Source organism: Bos taurus, chromosome 1 (assembly GCF_002263795.3).
Source record: "Bos taurus isolate L1 Dominette 01449 registration number 42190680 breed Hereford chromosome 1, ARS-UCD2.0, whole genome shotgun sequence".
Classification (NCBI taxonomy): Eukaryota; Metazoa; Chordata; class Mammalia; order Artiodactyla; family Bovidae; genus Bos; species Bos taurus.
The window spans coordinates 116278129-116290393 of record NC_037328.1 but is presented as its reverse complement, the minus strand read 5'-3'; the positions used below and the strand labels follow the sequence as shown (position 1 = coordinate 116290393).

The 12265-nt window shown below is 36.6% G+C and overlaps 1 pseudogene; it reads left to right on the top strand.

The window, feature by feature from the left end:
• The first annotated feature begins 489 nt into the window (after window positions 1-489).
• Window positions 490-2033, top strand: LOC782298 (arylacetamide deacetylase-like 2; annotated as a pseudogene).
• Window positions 2034-12265: the final 10232 nt, after the last annotated feature.

Genomic DNA, 12265 nt, shown 5'->3' with positions numbered 1-12265 from the left:
GCCAGCTGGTTTAGAAAATAATCTGTCTGAGGGCACTGGGGTGTGATCAAGGGCATAAGAGAGATTACGTTAGAGAAATTTGTCTTTCCTCATTTTCCGCTTTGGAACTGTGGCACCCATTATACCGTGAGTGTGCAGTTTCAGTTGGTTGGCTAACATGTCCCCTTGTGAGGTTCCACTGGGATTATTTTCAATTAATTCTCTCATTTGGTATGTCAGCTACTTTGATGAGGGGTTAACTTTAAGAAAGGCCCTCCAGATACTGAGATTTTCGTGTGGAGTGGCAGCTGGTATATTTATTTCTATAGATGTCATTAAGAAGGTTGATCTGTGTCTAGGCTCCTCAGAGGTTAATTGTAGGTTTTCTTCTGTACAGCATAGAAGTAAAAGAAAGGGGAAGGGAAATGTATGATGGCCCTTCTCACCCCATAGCTGAAATCTCAGGATCTCTTATCTCTACAAGAAAGAAAATTTCCAAATACATGCTGCATGAAGGTGAGTTGTATATTAGGAATATTTCCTTTAACTTGATAGAATTCCTTTTGAATTTAGATAATGTGAATTTGGATATTGATATCCTGTTGCTGTATTCATTTTTTTCTTCTCACTTAGGTCACTTTAGGTCAAAAATGATTTTCAATATAGGTAACTTTTCATCTTTCCTATGTTATGCTATACTATACTAAGTCGCTTCAGTCGTGTCCGACTCTGTGCGACCCCATAGACGGCAGCCAACCAAGCTCTGCCGTCCCTGGGATTCTCCAGGCAAGAATACTGGAGTGGGTTGCCATTTCCTTCTCCAATGCAGGAAAGAGAAAAGTGAAAGTGAAGTTGCTTAGTCGTGTCCGACTCTTAGCGACCCCATGGACTGCAGCCCACTAGGCTCCTCTGTCCATGGATCTTCCAGGCAAGAGTACTGGAGTGGGGTGCCATTGCCTTCTCCTCATCTTTCCTAGGACTCACATAATTATTTTTTTATTTGGTGGTTCCCTGGTGACTCAGTCGGTAAAGAGTCTGCCTGCAATGCGGGACACCTCGGTTCAATCCCTGGGTTGAGAAGATCTCCTGGAAAAGGAAATAACAACCCACTCCAATATTCTTGCCTGGAGAATTCCTTGGACAGAAGAGCCTGGTGGGCTACAGTCCTTGGGATCACAAAGAGTCAGATGCAACTGAGTGACTAACTGTAACTTACATATATGAATAGATGCATGCGTGTATATGTGTGCATCATTACTTTAGTGATGAAAGTGGGATGACACATTTTAATGCCCTATGAAGTATAAATATGATGAAAATAATTACTAGGAACTATATCATTTTTATAATTATTTACATCATCACAGCTGATATGATTGGAGGAAAGGCTGCTACTGCTGTAGTTTTGAAGCCTTTGATTCATTCACATTTTATTATACAGTTTTTTTCAGATACAGAATGATCCAGAATTCAAAAATAAACTGAAAGCACAAGCTTTAATTTACCCTGGCTTACAGGTCCTTGATATCTCCATTCCTTCTCACAGAGAAAATGAGCACGGTCCATTTCTGTCAAAGAAACTGGCATTAGAACTTGCATGCCTGTATTTGACTCAGGATAAAGCACTCCCTCAGGCAATGACGAAAAATCAACACATGCCTCATGGGCCAAGGCATCTGTTCAACCCAGTTAACTGGAGTACCTTCCTTCCTGAAGAGTATAAGAGGAACCATATATATACAGAACCAATTCTTGGAAGACTCAATCCTTCATATTCAGCACTTTTGGATAGTAGGTTATCACTCTTGGCAGTCAATGATTCCCAGCTGCAAAATTTGCCCATAACTTACATCCTCACCTGTCAACATGATATTATAAGAGATGATGGGCTTATGTATGTCTCATGAATTCAAAATGTTGGAGTTAAAGTTTCTCATGACTATATGGAGGATGGAATCCATGGAGCTTTATCATTCATGGCTTCGCCAATTTATTTACAGCTAGGCATTAGGATAAAAGATAAGTATATTAATTGGCTAGAAGAAAATCTATAAATAATACATATAGCTAGCTAATCAGTTATAGTCTACAGGATATATTTTGAGATTTGTGAGTTTAAGGAACAATATCACAATTTTAGCTTTGGATAAATTTAGGTTTAAATCAAAGCAAAATAACTATGTATCTTTGAAAAAATTAGTTTCCCTAATCTTAAATCTTGCTACAGTGAAGACTTCTGCTATATTTATCCTAATATATATCATTTATTTTCCCTGACACATGGTAAATATTCACCAATCATAGTAAAGTATAAAAACAAAGTATGATTATAGGCAAAATATACACAATAGTTTCAAGACAGTTACAGGAATGGTAGTGGTAAGTGAGGATAAGTTTTAAGGAAAAAAAAAAAAACTTGTAGTTTTCTTTAGATAGGGTTGGGTCATGCTATCTTCAAGTCATTTTGTCAATTAATCATCCATACATTAATTTTATGCACTCTGTAAACTGTTAGTTTTCTTTCATTCATTTAATACAGAAGTCTGCTTTCAGGCATGTTATTGTTGTTCAGTTGCTAAGTCATGTCCGACTTTTTGCTATCCCATGTACTGCGGCTTGCCAGGTTTCCCAGTCCTTTACTATCTCCCACAGTTTACTTAAATTCATGTCCATTGAGTCAGTGATGTTTTCTAACCTACTCATCCTCTCCCTCCTTCTCTTTTTGCCTTCAATCTTTTCCAGCATCTGGGACATTTCCAATGAGTCAGCTCATCACATCAGGTGGCCAAAGTATTGGAGTTTCAGCTTCAGTGAATCAGTCCTTTGAACGAATATTCAGGGTTGATTTCCTTTGGTTTCAAACCAGGTTTGACTGGTTTGACCTCCTTGCAGTCCAAGGGACTCCCAAGAGTCTTCTCCAGCATCACAGCTTGAAAGCATCAACTCTTCAGCATTCAGCCTTCTTTGTGGTCCAACTCTCACATCTGTACATCACTACTGGAAAAGCCACAGCTTTGATTATATGAACCTTTGTTGGCAAAGTATAACTTTGCTTTTTAATACACTCTCCAGGCTGGTCATAACTTTCCTCCTGAGGAGCAAGCATCTTCTAATTTCATGGCTGCAATCACCATCTGCAGTAATTTTGGAGCCCAAGAAAAGAAATCTGTCACTGCCTCTACTTTTTCCCCCTTTTATTTGCCATGAAGTGATGGGACCAGATGCCATGATTTTAGTTTTTTGAATGTTGCATTTTAAGCCAGCTTTTTCACTCTCCTCTTTCATCTTCATCAAGAAGCTCTTTATTTCCTTTTCACTTTCTGCCATTAGAGTGGTATCATCTGTATATCCAAGGTTGTTGATATTTCTCCCATCAATCTTAATTCCAGCTTCTGATTCATCCAGCATGGCATTTTGAATAATTTACTCTGCATATAAGTTTAATAAGCACAGTGACAATATACAGCCTTGTCATACTCCTTTCCCAATTTGAATCAGTTAGTTGTTCCATGTAATGTTCTAACTCTTCTTGACTCGCATATGGATTTCTTAGGAGACAGGTAAAGAGGTCTCATATTCCCATCTCTTCAAGAATTCTCCAGTTTTTTTTTGAGCCACACAGTCAAAGGCTTTGGCATAGTCAATGAAATAGAAGTAGATGTTTTTTTGGAATTCCCTTGCTTTTCATATGATCCCTACTTTCTTCAATTTAAGCCTGAATTTTGCAATAAGGAACTGATGATCTGAGCCACAATCAGCTCCAAGGCTTGTTTTTACTGACTGTAAAGAGCTTCTCCATTTTCTGCTATAAAAATTATGATCAATCTGACTTCAGTATTGATCAATCTGACTTCATCCCATTTGGGATGTCCATGTGTAGAGTCATCTTTGTTACTGGAAAAGGGTGTTTGCTATGACCAGTGTTTTCTATTGAGAAAACTCTGTTAGCCTTTGTCCTGCTTCATTTTGTACTCCAAGGCCAAACTTGCCTGTTACTCCAGGTATCTCTTGACTTCCTGCTTTTGCATTCCAAATCCCCATGAGGAAAAGGACATTTTTTATGGTATTAGTTCTAGAAGGTCTTTTAGGTCTTCATAGAACATTCAATTTCAGCTTCTTTGGCATCAGTGACTGGGTATAGACTCGGATTACTGTGATATTGAATGGTTTGTCTTGGAAACTGACAGATCATTCTGTCATTTTAGAGATTGCACCCACATACTGCATTTTGGGCTCTGTTGACTATGAAGGCTACTCCGTTTTTTCTATGGGATTCTTGTGCACAATAGTAGATATAATGATATTCTGAATTAAATTTTCCCATACCTGTCCATGTTAGTTCACTGATTCTTTTTTTTTTTTTTAAGACTAGTCAAGTGCAGTAGTGAGAAGGGGGGAAGAGTAGAACGAGGAGTTTGATCTGTAACTGACTGTGAACAATCAATTGAGACAACTCACTACCTTCGGACCAGCCAGTTCACTGGTTCTTAAGATGTTGATATTCACTCTTGACATCTCCTGCTTGACCACATTCAATTTACCTTGATTCATGGGCCTAACAATCCAGGTTCCTATGTAATATTGTTCCTTACAGCATTGGGGTTCATTTTTATCATGAGACACATCCACAACTGACTGTCATTTTTGCTTTGGCCCAACCGCTTTTTCCTTTCAGTAGCTATTAGTAATTGCCCTCCACTCTTCCCCAGTGGCATATTGGACACCCTCCAACCTGGGGGGGAGTCATCTTCTAGTGTCATATCTTTTTGCCTTTTTTGCTGTTCATGGGGTTCTCACAGCAAGAATATAGGAATTGTTTTCCATTCCGTCCTCCAGTGGACCATGTTTTGTCAGAACTCTCTTCTATGACCCATCTATTTTGGATGGCTCTGCATGGCATGGCTCATAGTATCAGTGAATTATGCAAGCCCCTTTGCCATGACAAGGCTGTGATCCAAGAAAGGGGCTTTCAGGTATATTATGGAAAAGGCCAACATCTGCATCTAAAGTTAAATATTTAACCCTTACTTAAAGGTTTAGAAATGTCAACCTCAAGGTAGAGAGTTACTGTGTCAATATCTATTTATTGATTAATTATCCAAGATATTCTCTCACCAATTGTACATGGACATGAGAATTATTTATTGTTTTATTTTGAACTTCTGGAGTGAATCATTTATTCTCACAGGGAGCTTTATAATAGAAAGATATTTAAGCTGATGATCTCTGCATCTATTGACTTTCCTTTGATAATGGGGCCCACACTCATGTTAGTCTATGTGAACCTCACAACTAAAATTTATTCCCATTAGGGGACATCTTAAGTAGTGTCTAATATTCTGAGATCCTTGTGATGCTACTCTTTGCATGTTGTTGTTTTCTCTGTTCTGTGTCAGTTTTGGAAGCTGAGTAAATTTGGTGCTGGGTAAGTGTAATTGTGTTTCATTCATTTGATTGATAATCTAATTCCAAAACACATTGCTGGAGTCTACAAATTTACTATTTGCCTTTTGGTCATCTTAACACATAATCTGTTTTCTCATCTTTCAGCACAACCCACCAAATTAGAATCTTATCTGAAATCCAAACATTGAGTTATTACATCAGGTTCCCAAAGTGGTAATTAATATGTTTTCTTTGGTATTACTTGTCTTGTATGTTCGAAATAACATCCTATTCAATAATCATCTGTTTGTGTATTTTTTAAAAGAGAGAGACATTGTTCAAAAGTATCATCATAAACCAGACTTGACAAAAATTTGTTTGCCTGAATCAATCAATAATCATTAGAATCATGTGAGTAGGCAGTTTGTGCTTGTTTTGTAATCATTAATTTTTTTTAATTACAAAACTTAATATAAAGCACTGTAGCTATTAATATTACAAAATAGCAAGTTGATGTGTATAATTAATTAATTATATATATTTAATTAATTAATTAATATACACAATTAATGCTATAGTGACTGGAAAGTGATAGGTCTGTGCTATTGAGGGTACTTATCAGTCTATCAAAAAATTATGACTCTCAAGCAGATATAAAAATGAACATATGTTAAACACTATATTTTAATTCATTCAGTGAGGAAACCAGGTATCTGTTAAAACTTCTTCAAAATAGAACCTGAAGGGACACAAACAGATTGAGAGATAGATCATGTTCTTAGATAGGAAGAATTAATATTGTCAAAATGACTATACTATGCAAAGTAATCTACAGACTCAGTGCAATCCCTATGAAATTATCAATGGCATTTTTCATAGTATTAGAACAAAATATTTTACATTTGCTATGGAAACACAAAAGACTCTGAATAGTGAAATCAACCTTGAGAAAGAAAAATGAAGCTGGAGAAACCAGGCTCTCTGATTTCAGATAATGCTACAAAGCTGCAGACATCCAAACAGTATGGTACTGGAACAAAAACAGAAATGTAGATCAATGGAACTGGATTGAAAGCCCAGAGATAAACCTATGCACATATGGTCACCCCAGATGTGAAAAAAGAGGCAAGAATATACAGTGAAGTAAAGATTGCTTCTTCAATAAATGGTGCTGGGAAAACTAGACAGCTTCATGTACGAGTAAAAATTAGAACTGCTTCACACTATACATAAAAATAAACTCAAAATGGATTAAAGACCTAAATTCAAGGCTAGACACTATATAAGTCTTAGGGGAAAATATAGGCATGACACTCTTTGACATACATTGTGGCAATATTTCTTTTATGTTGTATTTTTTTAAACTTTTTATTTTGTACTGGGGTATAGCCGATAACCGTGTTCTGATAGTTTCAGGTGAACAGCAAAGGGACTCAGCCATACATATACATGTATCCATTGTCCCCCAAACTCCCCTGCCATACCGGCTCCCACATAACAATGACCAGAATTCCATATGCTATACAATAGTTTCTCAGCAAGACTTTTTTGATCTACCTCCTAGAATGATGAAAATAAAAACAAAAATAAATAAATGAGATTGAATTAAACTTCAAAGCTTTTACACAGTAAAGGAAACAGTAAACACACAAAAAAGACAACCCTTAGAAAGACAGAATATATTTGCAAATGAAGCAACTGACAAGGGATTAATCTCTATAATATATAATAGCACATGCAGCTCAATATCAAAAAAACACAAAACCCAATCAAAAAATAGGCAACAGATCTAAATAGACACTTCTCCAAAGAAGAGATACGGATGGCCAAAAAGCACATGAAAAGATGTTCAACATCATTAATTATTAGAGAAATGCAAATCAAAACTATAATGAGATATCATTTCAGAGCAGTCAGAATAGCCATAATAATAATAATAATAATAATAAATCTACTAACAATAAATGCTGGACAGGATGTGGAGAAAAGGGGGCCCTCATACACTGTTGGTAGAAATGTAAATTGGTGCAACCATGATGGAGAACTGTATGCAGATTCTTTTAAAAACTAAAAATAGAGTTATTGTATGATCTAGCAATTTTACTCCTGGGCATATATCCAAAGAAAACAATAATTAAAAAAAAAAATGTACTCCAATGTTCACAGCAGCAGTACTTAGCATAGCCAGGATGTGGAAGCAACCTAAATTTCCATTAGCAGAGGAATGCATAAAGATGATGTGGTATAGATATAGATATAGATATAGATATATACACACACACACAATGAAATACTACTCAGCCATACAGGAACAAAACAATGCATTTGCAGTGACGTGGGTGGACCTAGAGATTGTCATACTGAGTGAAGTAAGTCAGAAAGTGAAAGCCAAATATCATATGATATAGCTTATATGTGGAATCTAAAAAATATTATAAATGAACCTACATTTACAAAAGAGTAATACAGCCACACAAGTAGGAAACAAATTTATGGTTACCAAAGGGGAAAGAAGGGAGATGGATAAATTGGAAGATTGGCCTTGACATATACATACTACTATATATAAAATATTTAACTAATAGGAACTTTCTGTGTAGCACAGGGAGCTCTTAAGTGACATATATTGGATAGGAATTTGAAAAAAAGTGCATATACGTATATGTATAATTGATTCACTTTGCTGTACACCCAAAACTAATACAGCACTGTAAATCAACTATACTACAAGCCTTTGACTGTGTGGATCACAATAAACTGTGGAAAATTCTGAAAGAGACGGGAATACCAGACCACCTGACCTGCCTCTTGAGAAATCTGTATGCAGGTCAGAAGCAACAGTTAGAACTGGACATGGAACAACAGACTGGTTCCAAATAGGAAAAGGAGTTCATCAAGGCTGTATATTGTCACCCTGCTTATTTAACTTATATGCAGAGTACATCATGAGAAATGCTGGACTGGAAGAAACACAAGCTGTAATCAAGATTGCAGGGAGAAATATCAATAACCTCAGATATGCAGATGACACCACCCTTATGGCAGAAAGTGAAGAGGAACTAAAAAGCCTCTTGATGAAAGTGAAAGAGGAGAGTGAAAAAGTTGGCTAAAACTCAACATTCAGAAAATGAAGATCATGGCATCCGGTCCCATCACTTCATGGGAAATAGATGGGGAAACAGTGGAAACAGTTGTAGACTTTATGTTTTTGGGCTCCAAAATCACTGCAGATGGTGACTGCAGCCATGAAATTAAAAGATGCTTACTCCTTGGAAGGAAAGTTATGACCAACCTAGATAGCATATTGAAAAGCAGAGACATTACTTTGCCAACAAAGGTCCGTCTAGTTAAGGCTATGGTTTTTCCACTGGTCATGTATGGATGTAAGAGTTGGACTGTGAAGAAGGCTAAGTGCCGAAGAATTGATACTTTTGAACTGTGGTATTAGAGAAGACTCCTGAGAGTCCCTTGGACTGCAAGGAGATCCAACCAGTCCATTCTGAAGGAGATCAGCCCTGGGATTTCTTTGGAAGGAATGATGCTAAAGCTGAAACTCCAGTACTTTGGCCACCTCATGCGAAGAGTTGACTCATTGGAAAAGACTGTGATGCTGGGAGGGATTGGGGGCAAGACGAGAAGGGGACGACAGAGGATGAGATGGCTGGATGGCATCATTGACTCGATGGATGTGAGTCTGGGTGAACTCCGGGAGTTGGTGATAGACAGAGAGGCCTGGCGTGCTACAATTCATGGGGTTGCAAAGAGTCGGACACGACTGAGTGACTGAACTGACTGACTGACAATAAAAATTAATTAAAAATTAGTTAGAAGTAAACACTTATTGAAAAAAATGTGAATAAATATATAAGTGAATGGATGGCTTAAGGGAAAAAAAGAGAAAGAGGGAGCCCAAAGGACCAGTATAATAATAAGAGCTCAAAGACAATGAACAGTATGGGGTGTGCTTAATGTCGGCAATCATAGTTGTAAAACATTTTAAAGACCATTAAAGTCTAGATACAAGTAACCTAGAGAATTACACAGATGACCTAGAGAGATCTAGTCAGCATACATGTTTTAAAATTACACTTTTTTTTTTCTATAGTGACAGGAAAGACAAGGTGAAGATAAACTTGTCTACTCTTCTAATCACAAGAACAATTTGCTGGGTGACATATCTGTAGGTATATAGAGATAGATGGATGAGCCAATTAAAGAACATTAGATGATATGGTTAAAGCAACAATAACAAGAATTATAATCAGAAGTGAGACTACATTAAAAATAAGATATCAGGATTAATTATAATCAGAAGTGAGACTACATTAAAAATAAGATATCAGGATTTTGAAGCTTAATCATCTGGTATTTTAAATTATATGAGATGTGTGAAGTGCTGATTATGATTATTTTAACCAGAACATACAAATTTACATGACACACATATGTATTTATATAATTTTTTTTGCTACTGTTATTATTAATATTATCAAATCAACTAAAATAAAGGAGGTTTTGATTAATAGAGGTGATTTAGGTAAGAGCACTATGGGAAAGGGAAGATCTGAAAGGGGTGGTCCCTGAGGGAATTCAGACCTTTGAGGGTGAGTGAAAGAGAATATGCAGAAAATGGGATGGCGCCTGAAGAATCTGACCCACTTTTAGCTCTCCTTGACTAAGCCTTATGTGATATCCTGGTCCCTTAGGCAGGCTATGCTAATTTTAGAGAAAGACAGAGCTGAACTCCCCTCCTTCCAGACTCAGTAGATGTGAGCATTTTTCTTAAGAGCAAAGGGTCTTGGCCACTTTGTGCTGGGCTTCAACTTTTATTGTTTCTCTTTCTTGCTGAAATATTAGGATGTGAGTCTACAGTTCAAGTAAAAGGTGAAGGTTAATGCGAGCTTAGTTTGTGAATTTCTACCTTCTAGTTTTACACTGATGAAGCATCAGGAAGGCGCTTCATTCTGCATTCTCTGCCAGTGTTTCCCTCACACACAACTCAGGATCATGAGCTCTTTGGTGGGTGTTTGGGTGTCTTTCCAAAAGCATTTTCCTTGTTAACCTAAGTACTAGAGCTCAGACATGGTTACCCTGAAAAACATTTATAGATGGATGACCAAATAATGTGCTGTACAAGCCAAGATGATTGTGAATAAGAAGGAATAATCTGTGACCGCCTCAGGCAAGAGGAACATATGGTCACCATGCAGCATATCCCCACATTCCCTCAGGGTAAAGCCCAGATTCCTTCATGTGGCTTATAGAGCCTGTGTTTGTCTCCAGGCTTATCTCTTTCATGATTTTGGATGTTTTCTATCATTAGACAACCAAACCCAAACTTTCACATACTTCTCAGCCCTTCTACCAAGAGTGTGCTACCTCTTACCTCTGTTCACACAAACAACACATAGTTGGGCTAGTCAGCTCTCAATTCACTTCTTAAGAATTGGATATATTTTTAATCCTTGTTCCCCTTAGCAAGGTGCTTTTCCCCTCTAGCTCTTTCAATATTTATTAAATGATTTTTTTTCCTGTTTGATGTTCACTGAGCTTTCTTGTATGGAGGTTCCTTGAAGACCTAAAAATAGAGCTACCAGTAATCTTACTCCTAAATATATCTCTGAAGAAAGCTGTATTTTGAAAGAATGCATGCAGCCCTATATTCACTGAGGCACTATTTAAATAGCCAGGACATGGAAGCAACCTAAATATCCATGAGGAGAGAAATGATAAAGATGATATACTGCCTATATATAGTGGAATACTACTCAGCCATTAAAAAAAAAAAACCAAAATAATGTCATTTGGAGTGACAAGGTGGACCTAGATATTGTCATACTGAGTGAATGAAGTAAAACACAGTAAGCCAAATATTATGTGATATCTCTTATATTAGAATCTAAAAGAATAGTACAATGAACTGATTTACAAAATAAAAGTAGACTCACAGGTATTAGAAACAAACTTAAGGTTGCTGAGAGAGAAAGAAAGGAGAAGGATAAATTGGGAGATTGGGCTTGACATATATACACTATTATATATAGACTAGTTAACTGATAAGAATGTACTGTAAAGCACAGGGAATGTTACCAAATGGTCTGTAGTGACCTATACAGTAAAAGAATCTAAAAAAGAGTGGATATACATGTACGTATAACTGAATCACTTTGCTGCACAGCACAAACCAACACAACACTGTAAATCAACTATACTCCAATAAAAATTAATTTAAAAATTAGTTATAAGTAAACATTCCTTGAACTAAAACTGAATACATATACATAAGTAAATGGATTCCTTAAGCAAAAAAAAAAAAAAAAAAAAGAAAGAAAGAGAGAGAGAGAGAATTCAAAGGACCAATATAATGAAAAATATCCAGTACCATGTGTAAAATAGACAGCTAGTGGGCAACTGCTGTATAACACTGGGAGCTCAGCTTTATGGTGCCCTGTGATGACATCGAGGGGTGGGATGGAGTGTTCAGAGGGAGACTCAAGATGGAGGAGATAGGCGTATACATATAGTTGATTCACTTCACTGTGTAGCAGAAATTAACATAGCATTGTGAAGCAATTATACTGCAGTTTTTAAAAAAGTTAAAAAAATAAGCCCTCAAGATGATGAACAGTTAATGCAGGCAATGTGCAGTTGAAGAACATTTCAAAGACCATAAAAGACTAGACCCAAATAACCTTGAGAAATATACAGATTACTTAGAAAGAACTCCTAAGCAACTTACCGTTTTTTATTAAAGTACATTTTTTTTCTGTAGCAAAAAGAAGGAAAAAATGTAGATAAAATTTTCTATTCTTCAAACCACAAGAACAATTCTCCAGGTGAATTATGTCTGTAGGTATATAAGGATGGATGGATGAGCCAGTTAAAGAGCTTAGAGGATATG